Here is a 13,202-nt window from a genome sequence, read left to right on the forward strand (position 1 = left end):
TTGCATTTTTTTTCGAAAATATCATGCATCCATAGTGTTCTTCATGATCTTCAAGTTGTTCTTGGTAAGTCTTCTTGTTTGATCTTGATGATTTTTTGTTTTGTGTCTTTTCATGTTTATCATATGCATTCTTGAATTCTTAGTGCGTAAGCATTAAAGAATTCTAAGTTTGGTGTCTTGCATGATTTCTTTGCATTAAAAATTTTTCAAAATTGTGTCTATGATGTTCATCTTGACATTCATAGTGTTCTTGGTGTTCATCTTGACATTCATAGCATTCTTGCATGCATTCATTGTTTTGATCTAAAAATTTCATGCATTGCATAATTTTCATGTTTTTCATAAAAATTTCAAAAATCAAAAAAAATATCTTTCCCTTTTTCTCTCATCAAATTCGAAAATTTGGATTGACTTTTTCAAAAATTTTTAAAATCAAGTTGTTTCTTATGAGTCAAATCAAATTTTCAATTTGAAAATCTTATCTTTTTCAAAATCTTTTTCAAAAATCAAATCTTTTTCAAAATTCTTAGTTATTTTCGAAAATTCAAAAAATATTTTTCAAAAATCTTTTTCTTAATTTTTTCACAAATTTTCGAAAATAACATAAACAATTAATGTTTTGATTCAAAAATTTGAAGTTTGTTACTTGCTTGTTAAGAAAGATTCAAACTTTAAGTTCTAGAATCATATCTTGTGATTTCTCATGAATCAAGTCATTAATTGTGATTTTAAAAATCAAATCTTTTTCAAAACTAATTTCAATCATATCTTTTCAAAAATATCTTCTTATCTTATCTTTTTCAAAAATATCTTTTCAAAATATCTTTTCTAACTTCCTAACTTCTTATCTTTTCAAAATTTGTTTCAACTAACTAACTAACTTTTTGTTTGTTTCTTAACTTTTTCAAAACTACCTAACTAACTCTCTCTCTCTAATTTTCAAAAATATCTCCCCCCTTTTTTCAAAAATTTCTTTTTAATTAACTAATTATTTTTATTTTTATTTTTGATTTCAAAAAAAAAATTTCGAAAAAAAAATATTTACTAACATTTTTCAAAAACCATTTTTCAAAAATCACTAACTCTTTTTCAAAATAATTTTCGAAAATTATCCCTCCCCCATCCTATTCTATTTATTCATTCATATCCTAACATCTCATCTCACATCTCTTCCATCCGTACAGTTGTGTTTCTTCCTTTACATCACATTCTTTGTCTCCCCCTCTTTTCTTCCACTCACAAAGGGATCCCTATACTGTGGTATAAAGGATCTCTATTATTATTATTATTTTTCTGTGCCTTCTTCTTTGTCATATGAGCAGGAGCAATGATAAGAACATTCTTGTGGAAGCAGATCCAGAACCTGAAAGGACTCTGAAGAGAAAATTAAGAGAAGCTAAAATACAACAATCCAGAGATAACCTTTCAAGAAATTTTCGAACAGGCAGAGGAGATGGCAGCCGAAAATAATAATAATGTAAGGAAGATGTTTGGTGACTATACTGCACCTAATTCCAATTTACATGGAAGAAGCATCTCCATTCCTGCCATTGGAGCAAACAACTTTGAGCTGAAACCTCAATTAGTTTCTCTGATGCAGCAGAACTGCAAGTTTCATGGACTTCCATCTGAAGATCCTTTTCAGTTCTTGACTGAATTCTTGCAGATATGTGATACTGTTAAGACTAATGGAGTAGATCCTGAAGTCTATAGGCTCATGCTTTTCCCTTTTGCTGTAAGAGACAGAGCTAGATTATGGTTGGATTCTCAACCCAAAGACAGCCTGAACTCTTGGGATAAGCTGGTCACGGCTTTCTTAGCCAAGTACTTTCCTCCTCAAAAGCTGAGCAAGCTTAGAGCTGATGTTCAAACCTTCAGACAGAAAGAAGGTGAATCCCTCTATGAAGCTTGGGAAAGATACAAACAGTTGACCAAAAAGTGTCCTTCTGACATGCTTTCAGAATGGACCATCCTGGATATATTCTATGATGGTTTATCTGAGCTATCAAAGATGTCATTGGATACCTCTGCAGGTGGATCCATTCACCTAAAGAAAACGCCTGCAGAAGCTCAAGAACTCATTGACATGGTTGCTAATAACCAGTTCATGTACACTTCTGAAAGGAATCCTGTGAGCAATGGGACGCCTATGAAGAAGGGAGTTCTTGAAGTTGATACTCTGAATGCCATATTGGCTCAGAACAAAATATTGACCCAACAGGTCAATATGATCTCTCAGAGTCTGCATGGAATGCAAGCTGCATCCAACAGTACTCAAGAGGCTTCTCCTGAAGAAAAAGCTTATGATCCTGAGCACCCTGCAATAGCAGAGGTAAATTACTTAGGTGAACCTTATGGAAACACCTATAACTCAACATGGAGAAATCATCCAAATTTCTCATGGAAGGAACAAAAGCCCCAACAAGGCTTTAATAATGGTGGAAGAAACAGGTTTAGCAACAGCAAGCCTTTTCCATCATCAACTCAGCAACAGACAGAGAACTCTGAACAAAATACTTCTAATTTAGCAAATCTAGTCTCTGATCTATCTAAGGCCACTGTAAGTTTCATGAATGAAACAAGGTCTTCCATTAGAAATCTGGAAGCACAAGTGGGCCAGCTGAGTAAAAGGATCACTGAAATCCCTCCTAGTACTCTCCCAAGCAATACAGAAGAGAACCCAAAAGGAGAGTGCAAGGCCATTGACATAAGCGCCATGGCCGAACCTCTGAGGAGAGGAGAGGACGTGAATCCCAAGGAGGAGGACCTCCTGGGACGTCCAGTGATCAATAAGGGGCTTCCCTCTGAGGAACCAAAGGACTCTGAGGCTCTTCTAGAGACCATAGAGATTCCATTGAACCTCCTTATGCCCTTCATGAGCTCTGATGAGTATTCCTCTTCTGAAGAGAATGAGGATGTCACTGAAGAGCAAACTGCCAAGTTTCTTGGTGCAATCATGAAGCTAAATGCCAAATTATTTGGCATTGATACTTGGGAAGTTGAACCTCCCTTGTTCATCAATGAACTAAGTGATCTGGATCAACTGACATTGCCTCAGAAGAGATAGGATCCTGGAAAGTTCATAATACCCTGTACCATAGGCACCATGATCTTTAAGGCTCTGTGTGACCTTGGTTCAGGAATAAACCTCATGCCCCTATCTGTAATAGAGAAACTGGGAATCTATGGGGTGCAAGCTGCTAAAATCTCATTAGAGATGGCAGACAGCTCAAGAAAATAGGCTTATGGACAAGTAGAGGACGTGTTAGTAAAGGTTGAAGGCCTTTACATCCCTGCTGATTTCATAGTCCTGGATACTGGAAAGGAAGAGGATGAATCCATCATCCTAGGAAGACCTTTCCTGGCCACAGCAAGAGCTGTGATTGATGTTGACAGAGGTGAAATATTCCTTCAATGGAATGAGAACTCCCTTGTGTTTAAAACTCAAGGATCTCCCTCTGCAACCATGGAGAGGAAGCAGAAAAAGCTTCTCTCCAAGCAGAGTCAACCAGAGCCCCCACAGTCAAACCCTAAGTTTGGTGTTGGGAGGCCACAACCAAACTCTAAGTTTGGTGTTGAACTCCCATATCCAAACTCTAAGTTTGGTGTTGGAGAGTCTCAACAAAGCTCTGCACATCTGTGAGGCTCCATGAGAGCCCACTGTCAAGCTATTGACATTAAAGAAGCGCTTATTGGGAGGCAACCTAATGTTTATTTATCTAACTATATTTTTCTTAGTTATGTGTCTTTATAGGTTCATGATCATGAGGAGTCATAAAATAAATATAAAAATTGAAAACGGAATCAAAAACAGCAGAAGAAAAATCACACCCTAGAGGAGCATCTGTCTGGCGTTCAAACGCCAGAACAGAGCATAGTTCTGGCGCTGAACGCCCAGAATGGGAGCATCCTGGCGCTGAACGCCCAGAACAAGCATGGTTCTGGCGTTCAACGCCAGAAATGGCAGCAAAGGGGCGTTGAACGCCCAAAATGGGCACCAACCTGGCGCTGAACGCCCAGAGTTGTGTGCAAGGGCATTTTACATGCCTAAATTGGTGCAGGGATGTAAATGCCTTGACACCTCAGGATCTGTGGACCCCACAGGATCATCTCAGGATCTGTGGACCCCACAGGATCCCCACCTACCTCATCATCTCTCTTTCCATTCATGATCATCCCTTCTTTTTTTCCATTTACCACTCACATCCATACACCCACTACCTTAAAAAATTCAACATCTCTCTCCCACCCAATCCCACCCATATGGCCGAATACACACTCCCATCCATCTCCTCCATATCTTCTTCTTATTCTTCTATTCTTTCTTCTTTTGCTCGAGGGCGAGCAACATTCTAAGTTTGGTGTGGTAAAAGCATAGCTTTTTTGTTTTTTCCATAACCATTGATGGCACCTAAGGCCAGAGAAACCTCTAGAAAGAGGAAAGGGAAGACAAAAGCTTCCATCAAGGGTCTATAGCTCAGTGGTAGAACATTTGACTGCAAATCAAGAGATCCCTGAGATACCTCAAGGGATACATTTTCTTCCACACAATTATTGGAAGCAACTAAGGGTGGAACATCAAGAGCACTCCATCATCCTTCATGAAATCAGAGAAGATCTAAAAGCACTAAAAGAGGAGCAACAAAGGCAAGGAAGAGACATAGAAGAGCTCAAGGACATCATTGATTCCTCAAGAAGGAAATGCCACCATTACTAAGGTGGATTCATTCCTTGTTCTTAATTCTTCTGCTTTTCGTTTTCTATGTTATATGCTTATCTATGTTTGTGTCTTCATTACATGATCATTAGTAGTTAGTAACTTTGTCTTAAAGTTATAAATGTCCTATGAATCCATCACCTCTCTTAAATGAAAAATGTTTTAATTCAAAAGAACAAGAAGTACATGAGTTTCAAATTTATCCTTGAACTTAGTTTAATTATATTGATGTGGTGACAATGCTTCTTGTTTTCTGAATGTATGCTTGAACAGTGCATATGTCTTTTGAAGTTGTTGTTTAAGAATGTTAAATATGTTGGCTCTTGAAAGAATGATGACTAGGAGACATGTTATTTGATAATCTGAAAAATCATAAAAATGATTCTTGAAGCAAGAAAAAGCAGCAAAGAACAAAGCTTGCAGAAAAAAAAAAATAGGCGAAAAAAAAATAGAAAGAAAAAGAAAAAGCAAGCAGAAAAAGCCAAAGCTCTTAAAACCAAGAGGAAAGAGCAAAAAGCCAATAACCCTTAAAACCAAAAGGCAAAGGCAAATAAAAAGGATCCCAAGGCTTTGAGCATCAGTGGATAGGAGGGCCTAAAGGAATAAAATCCTGGTCTAAACGGCTAAACCAAGCTGTCCCTAACCATGTGCTTGTGGCGTGTAGGTGTCAAGTGAAAACTTGAGACTGAGCGGTTAAAGTCAAGGTCCAAAGCAAAAAAAAAGAGTGTGCTTAAGAACCCTGGACACCTCTAATTGGGGACTTTAGCAAAGCTGAGTCACAATCTGAAAAGGTTCACCCAACTATGTGTCTGTGGCATTTATGTATCCGGTGGTAATACTGGAAAACAAAGTGCTTAGGGCCACGACCAAGACTCATAAAGAAGCTGTGTTCAAGAATCATCATACTGAACTAGGAGAATCAATAACACTATTCGAAATCTGAAGTTCCTATAGATGCCAATCATTCTGAACCTCAATGGATAAAGTGAGATGCCAAAACTATTCAAGAGGCAAAAAGCTATAAGTCCCGCTCATATGATTGGAGCTATGTTTCATTGATAGTTTGGAATTTATAGTATATTCTCTTCTTTTTTTCCTATTTGATTTTCAGTTGCTTGGGGACAAGCAACAATTTAAGTTTGGTGTTGTGATGAGCGGATAATTTATACGCTTTTTGACATTGTTTTTAGTATGTTTTTAGTAGGATCTAGTCACTTTTAGGGATGTTTTCATTAGTTTTTATGTTAAATTCACATTTCTGGACTTTACTATGAGTTTGTGTGTTTTTCTGTGATTTCAGGTATTTTCTGGCTGAAATTGAGGGACTTGAGCAGAAATCAGATTCAGAGGTTGAAAAAGGACTGCTGATGCTGTTGGATTCTGACCTCCCTACACTCAAAGTGGATTTTCTGGAGCTACAGAACTCGAAATAGCGCGCTTTCAATTGCGTTGGAAAGTGGACATCCAGGGCTTTCCATCAATATATTATAGTCCATACTTTGGCCAAGAATTGACGATGTAAACTGGCGTTCAACGCCAGCTTTCTACCCAAATCTGGCATCCAGCGCCAGAAAAGGATCCAAAACCAGAGTTGAACGCCCAAACTGGCACAAAAACTGGCGTTCAACTCCACAAATGGCCTCTGCACGTGCAACACTTAAGCTCAGCCCAAACACACACCAAGTGGGCCCCGGAAGTGGATTTATACATCAAATACTTACTCATGTAAACCCTAGTAGCTAGTTTATTATAAATAGGACCTCTTACTATTGTATTAGGCATCTTTGGTCTCAGTTTTATTCCATTGTTCATCTTAGGGGGCTGGCCATCTCGGCCATGCCTGGACCTTCACTTATGTATTTTCAACGGTAGAGTTTCTACACTCCATAGATTAAGGTGTGGAGCTCTACTGTTCCTCAAAGATTAATGCAAAGTACTGCTGTTTTCTATTCAATTCATCTTATTTTGCTTCTAAGATATCCATTCGCACCCAAGAACGTGATGAAGGTGATGATTATGTGTGATGCCCATCATCCTTCCCCCTTATGAACGCGTGCCTGACAAACACTTCTGTTCTACATGAATTAAGCTAGAATGAGTATCTCTTAGATCTCCTAACCAGAATCTTCGTGGCGTAAGCTAGAATGATGGCGGCATTCAAGAGAATCTGGAAAGTCTAAACCTTGTCTGTGGTATTCCGAGTAGGATTCAATGATTGAATGACTGTGACGAGCTTCAAACTCGCGAGTGCTGGGCGTTAGTGACAGACGCAAAAGGAGGGTGAATCCTATTCCAGCATGATCGAGAACCGACAGATGAATGGCCGTGCTGTGACAGAGCATGTGAGCATATCTTTCACTGAGAGGAGGGGATGTAGCCACTGACAATGGTGAAGCCCTTGCATAAAGCCAGCCATGGAAAGGAGTAAGACTGATTGGATGAAGATAGCAGGAAAGCAGAGTTTCAGAGGAACGAAAAGCATCTCCATTCGCTTATCTGAAATTCCTACCAATGATTTACATAAGTATCTCTATCCCTATTTTATTATTTAATATTCGAAAACACCATTATCACTTTATATCTGCCTGACTGAGATTTACAAGGTGACCATAGCTTGCTTCATACCAACAATCTCCGTGGGATTCGACCCTTACTCACGTAAGGTATTACTTGGACGACCCAGTGCACTTGCTGGTTAGTTGTATCGAAGTTGTGACAATCATGAATTAAGATCAGAGCACCAAGCTTTGGAGCCATTACCAGGATTTGTTCGAGCCTGGAGATCACAATTTCGTGCACCAATGGTGTTTATTCATCTTTTGAGGGAGGCCAGGACGTGGCATCAGATCTTTGCCCACTACGTCATGCCTATCACTCATTTCACAGAGATCCCGGTGGACATGCTCATCCTGATTGGATGTGTTATGGAGGGGAAAGAGGTATACTTCACTCAAATGGCACAGCTGGCTGGTACCCCATGGTTGGCGGATGATATATCACCATCCCCGGATGACGAAAATGAGGAGTTCATTCCGTGGGGGACATGGGTGAACGAGAAGCCCTTATCCCAGCGCTCGTCTAGAGCCAGAGCAGCAGCAGCCAGACCTTCTTCTTCATCAGCTGTAGCAGCACCATCAGCACCATCAGCATCCACTACACAACCAGCAGCACCTCAACCGACTTACCTTCTAGTCCAGCACCTGATCCGCTTTATGGAGCGCAGTGAGCGCCGCATTATACGACACCTGGACAGGATGGATCAGATGTTTGTGGCATTGGGCATTGAGTTGCCCCCTCTTCCTGACTCTTCTGCATAACAGGAGGAGCATGCTGAGGAGCATGAGGCAGAGCCAGCTCAGACAGAGGCACCACCGCAAACAAAGGCTACTCTGGAGGTTCAGCAGCCACCTGAGGAGCCACAGCCTGAGACCCAGCCAGACATGACAGTTGGCCCTCACCATGAGCCAGAGCAGTAGCATCGAGGACGATGCTCGATTCTAAGTGTAGGGAGGTGATGAGCGGATAATTTATACACTTTTTGGCATTATTTTTAGTATGTTTTTAGTAGGATCTAGTTACTTTTAGGGATATTTTTATTAGTTTTTATGTTAAATTCACATTTCTGGACTTTACTATGAGTTTGTGTGTTTTTCTGTGATTTCAGATATTTTCTAGCTGAAATTGAGGGACTTGAGCAAAAATCAGATTCAGAGGTAGAAGAAGGACTGCTGATGCTGTTGGATTCTGACCTCCCTGCACTCAAAGTGAATTTTCTGGAGATACAGAACTCAAAATGGCGTGCTTCCAATTGTTTTGGAAAGTACACATCCAGGGCTTTTCAGCAACATATAATAGTCCATACTTTGGCCGAGTTTAGATGACGCAAAAGGGCCTTGAACGCCAGTTCTACGCTGCAGTCTGGAGTTAAACGCCAGAAACACGTCACGAACCAGAGTTGAACGCCAGAAACACGTTACAACCTGGCGTTCAACTCCAAAAAGAGCCTCTGCACGTGTAACATTCAAGCTCATCCCAAGCACACACCAAGTGGGCCCCAGAAGTGGATTTATGCATCAATTACTTACTTCTGTAAACCCTAGTAACTCGTTTAGTATAAATAGGACTTTTTACTATTGTATTAGACATCTTTGGAACATCTTTGGAAGATCGTGGATTGTATTTTTGATCCTGTGATAACGTTTTTGGGGCTGGCCTCTCGGCCATGCCTGAACCTTTCACTTATGTATTTTCAACGGTAGAGTTTCTACACTCCATAGATTAAGGTGTGGAGCTCTGCTGTTCCTCATGAATTAATGCAAAGTACTACAGTTTTCTACTCAATTCAACTTATTCTGCTTCTAAGATATCCATTCGCACCCAAGAACATGATGAATGTGATGATTATGTGACGCTCATCATCATTCTCACTTATGAACGCGTGCCTGACAAACACTTCTGTTCTACATGCAACCAAGCTAGAATGAGTATCTCTTAGATATCTAATACAGAAGACCGAGTCCGAGATATTAGAATCTTCGTGGTATAAGTTAGAACCCATGGATGGCCATTCCTGAGATCCGAAAAGTCTAAACCTTGTCTGTGGTATTCCGAGTAGGATCTGGGAAGGGATGGCTGTGACGATCTTCAAACTCGCGAGTGCTGGGCGTAGTGACAGACGCAAAAGGAGGGTGAATCCTATTCCAGTATGATCGAGAACCTCAGATGATTAGCCGTGCCGTGACAGAGCATTTGGACCTTTTTCATAAGAGGATGGGATGTAGCCATTGACAACGGTGATTCCCTTACAGAAAGCTTGCCATGGAAAGGAGTAGGACTGATTGGATGAAGACAGCAGGAAAGCAGAAGTTCAGAAGAACGAAAGCATCTCTATACGCTTATCTGAAATTCTAACCAATGAATTACATAAGTATTTCTATATTTATTTTCTATTTATTTATTATTTATTTTCGAAAACTCCATAACTATTTGATATCCTCCTGACTGAGATTTACAAGGTGACCATAGCTTGCTTCATACCGACAATCTCCGTGGAATTGACCCTTACTCACGTAAGGTTTTATTAGTTGGACAACCCAGTGCACTTATTGGTTAGTTGTGCGAAGTTGTGAAGTTATGTTTGGACCATGGTATTGTGCACCAGTTATTGGCGCCATGCCACGGAGAGAACGAACAACAAATTTTACAATCTCAGAGTAACAATTTCGCATGTATCAAGTTTTTGGCGCCGTTGCCAGGGATTGTTCGAGTTTGGACAACTGACGGTTCATCTTGTTGCTCAGATTAGGTAATTTTCTTTTTGTTTTATTTTCAAAAATTTTTCAAAAAAATTCTTTCAAAAATTTCTCATCTGTTTTCGAAAATTATTCTAAATTTTTTTAAGAATGAATTCTAGTATTTCATGAAGCATGTTGAAGCCTGACTGGCTGTAAAGCCATGTCTAAATTCATTTGGACTGGGGCTTCCAACCCAACATTATCAAGAGCAAGCTAGTTGTTGCTAATCCACCTGCTGCTGTTCCTGATCCACCTGATTTACATGCTAAAGCTTGACTGGCTATTAAGCCATATCTAACCCTGAGATTGGAGCTTTAGACTAAGAATGCAAGATTCCTGGAATTCACATTAAAAATTTTGGAATCCTTATTTTTCTTTTTCACATTAATTTTCGAAAAATCCAAAAAAAATCATAAAATCATAAAAATCAAAAATATTTTGTGTTTCTTATTTGAGTCTTGAGTCAATTTCAAGTTTGATGTCAATTGCATTTTTTCTAAAAAATTCTCTGCATTTTTCAAAAATTCATGCATTCATGCATTCATAGTGTTCTTCATGATCTTTAAGTTGTTACTGGCCAGTCTTCTTGTTTGATCTTCATATTTTCTTGTTTTGTGTCTTTTCTTGTTTTTCATGTGCATTTTTGCATTCATAGTGTCTGAACGTGAAAGATTTCTAAGTTTGGTGTCTTGCATGTTTTCTTTGCATTGAAAATTTTTCAAAAATATGTTCTTGATGTTCATCATGATCTTCAAAGTGTTCTTGGTGTTCATCTTGACATTCATAGCATTCTTGCATACATTCATTGTTTTGATCCATAACTTTCATGCATTGCATCAATTTCATGTTTTTCTCTCTCATCATTAAAAATTCAAAAATAAAAAAAAATATCTTTCCCTTTTTCACTCATAAATTTCGAAAATTTGGATTGACTTTTTCAAAAAATTTTAAAATCTAGTTGTTTTTAAGAGTCAAATCAAATTTTCAATTTAAAAATCTTATCTTTTTCAAAATCTTTTTCAAAAATCTTATCTTTTTCATTTTTCGTAGTCATTTTCGAAAATTTAAAAAAAAAAGTTATTTTTCAAAAATCTTTTCTTAATTTTATCTTATAATTTTCGAAAATTTTCTCATTAATTAATGTTTTGATTCAAAAATTTCATGTTTGTTACTTGCTTGTGAAGAAAGATTCAAACTTTAAATTCTAGAATCATATCTTGTGATTTCTTGTGAATCAAGTCATTAATTGTGATTTTAAAAATCAAATCTTTTTCAAAACTAATTTCAATCATATCTTTTCAAAAATATCTTTTTATCTTATCTTTTTCAAAATCATATCTTTTCTATCATATCTTTTTAAAACATATCTTTTTCAAAATTTTGATTTTAAAATATCTTTTCTAACTTCTTATCTTCTTATCTTTTCAAAATTGATTTTCAAATTTGTTTCAACTAACTAACTAACTTTTTGTTTGTTTCTTATCTTTTTCAAAACTACCTAACTAACTCTCTCCCTCTAATTTTCGAAAATCTCTTCCCTCTTTTTCAAAAATTCTTTTTAATTAACTAATTGTTTCAAATTTTATTTTTAATATTTCTTCTTTTAATTTTCGAAAATCACTAACCATTTTTCAAAAATAATTTTCGAAAATCCTTCTCTCTCATCTCCTTCTTTTTATTTATTCATCTTCTAACACTTCTCTCCCATCCAAAAATTTGAACACTACCTCCCTCTCTGTGTTCGAGTTTTTCTTCTTCCCTATTATTATTATTTTTCTGTTCCCTCTTTTTCATATGAGCAGGAGCAAGGACAAGAAAATTCTTGTTGAAGCAGATCCTGAACCTGAAAAGGACTCTGAAAAGGAAACTAAGAGAAGCTAAAATACAACAATCCAGAGATAACCTTACAGAAATTTTCAAACAGAAAGAGGATATGGCAGCCGAAAATAATAATAATGCAAGGAGGATGCTTGGTGACTTTACTGCACCTAATTCCAATTTCCATGGAAGAAGCATCTCCATCCCTGCTATTGGAGCAAACAATTTTGAGCTGAAACCTCAATTAGTTTCTCTAATGCAGCAAAATTGCAAGTTTCATGGACTTCCATCTGAAGATCCTTTTCAGTTCTTAACTGAATTCTTGCAGATCTATGATACTGTTAAGACTAATGGAGTAGATTCTGAAGTCTACAGGCTCATGCTTTTCCTTTTTGCTATAAGAGATAGAGCTAGAGTGTGGTTGGACTCTCAACCCAAAGATAGCCTGAACTCTTGGGATAAGCTGGTCACGGCTTTCTTAGCCAAGTTCTTTCCTCCCCAAAAGCTGAGTAAGCTTAGAGTGGATGTTTAAACCTTCAGACAGAAAGAAGGTGAATCCCTCTATGAAGCTTGGGAGAGATATAAGCAACTCACCAAAAAGTGTCCTTCTGACATGCTTTCAGAATGGACCATCCTGGATATATTCTATGATGGTCTGTCTGAATTAGCTAAGATGTCATTGGATACTTCTGCAGGTGGATCCATTCACCTAAAGAAAATGCCTGCAGAAGCTCAAGAACTCATTGACATGGTTGCTAATAACCAGTTTATGTACACTTCTGAGAGGAATCCTGTGAGTAATGGGACACCTCAGAAGAAGGGAGTTCTTGAAATTGATACTCTGAATGCCATATTGGCTCAGAATAAAATATTGACTAAGCAAGTCAATATGATTTCTCAGAGTCTGAATGGAATGCAAGCTGCATCCAACAGTACTCGAGAGGCATCTTCTGAAGAAGAAGCTTATGATCCTGAAAACCCTGCAATAGCAGAGGTAAATTACATGGGTGAACCATATGGAAACACCTATAATCCCTCACGGAGAAATCACCCAAATCTCTCATGGAAGGATCAACAAAAGCCTCAACAAGGCTTTAATAATGGTGGAAGAAACAGGTTTAGCAATAGCAAGCTTTTTCCATCATCCACTCAGCAACAGACAGAGAACTCTGAACAAAATACCTCTAATTTAGCAAATTTAGTCTCTGATCTATCTAAGGCCACTCTGAGTTTCATGAATGAAACAAGGTCCTCCATTAGAAATTTGGAGGCACAAGTGGGCCAGCTGAGTAAAAAGATCACTGAAACCCCTCCTAGTACTCTCCTAAGCAATACAGAAGAAAATCCAAAAGGAGAGTGCAAGGCCATTGACA

The 13,202-nt window shown here is 38.1% G+C and overlaps 2 non-coding genes across 2 annotated transcripts; both read right to left on the reverse strand.

Moving 5' to 3' along the window:
* Positions 1-1,849: 1,849 nt before the first annotated feature.
* On the reverse strand, positions 1,850-1,957 carry LOC148553429 (small nucleolar RNA R71). The gene has a single exon (XR_015893214.1). It is a non-coding gene; the product is annotated as a small nucleolar RNA R71 (small nucleolar RNA).
* A 10,383-nt stretch (positions 1,958-12,340) lies between these two features.
* On the reverse strand, positions 12,341-12,448 carry LOC148553430 (small nucleolar RNA R71). Its single transcript, XR_015892709.1, has one exon. It is a non-coding gene; the product is annotated as a small nucleolar RNA R71 (small nucleolar RNA).
* Positions 12,449-13,202: the final 754 nt, after the last annotated feature.

The sequence above is a fragment of the Arachis ipaensis genome, chromosome B7, assembly GCF_059453495.1.
Source record: "Arachis ipaensis isolate K30076 ecotype BB chromosome B7, ASM5945349v1, whole genome shotgun sequence".
NCBI lineage: Eukaryota > Viridiplantae > Streptophyta > Magnoliopsida > Fabales > Fabaceae > Arachis > Arachis ipaensis.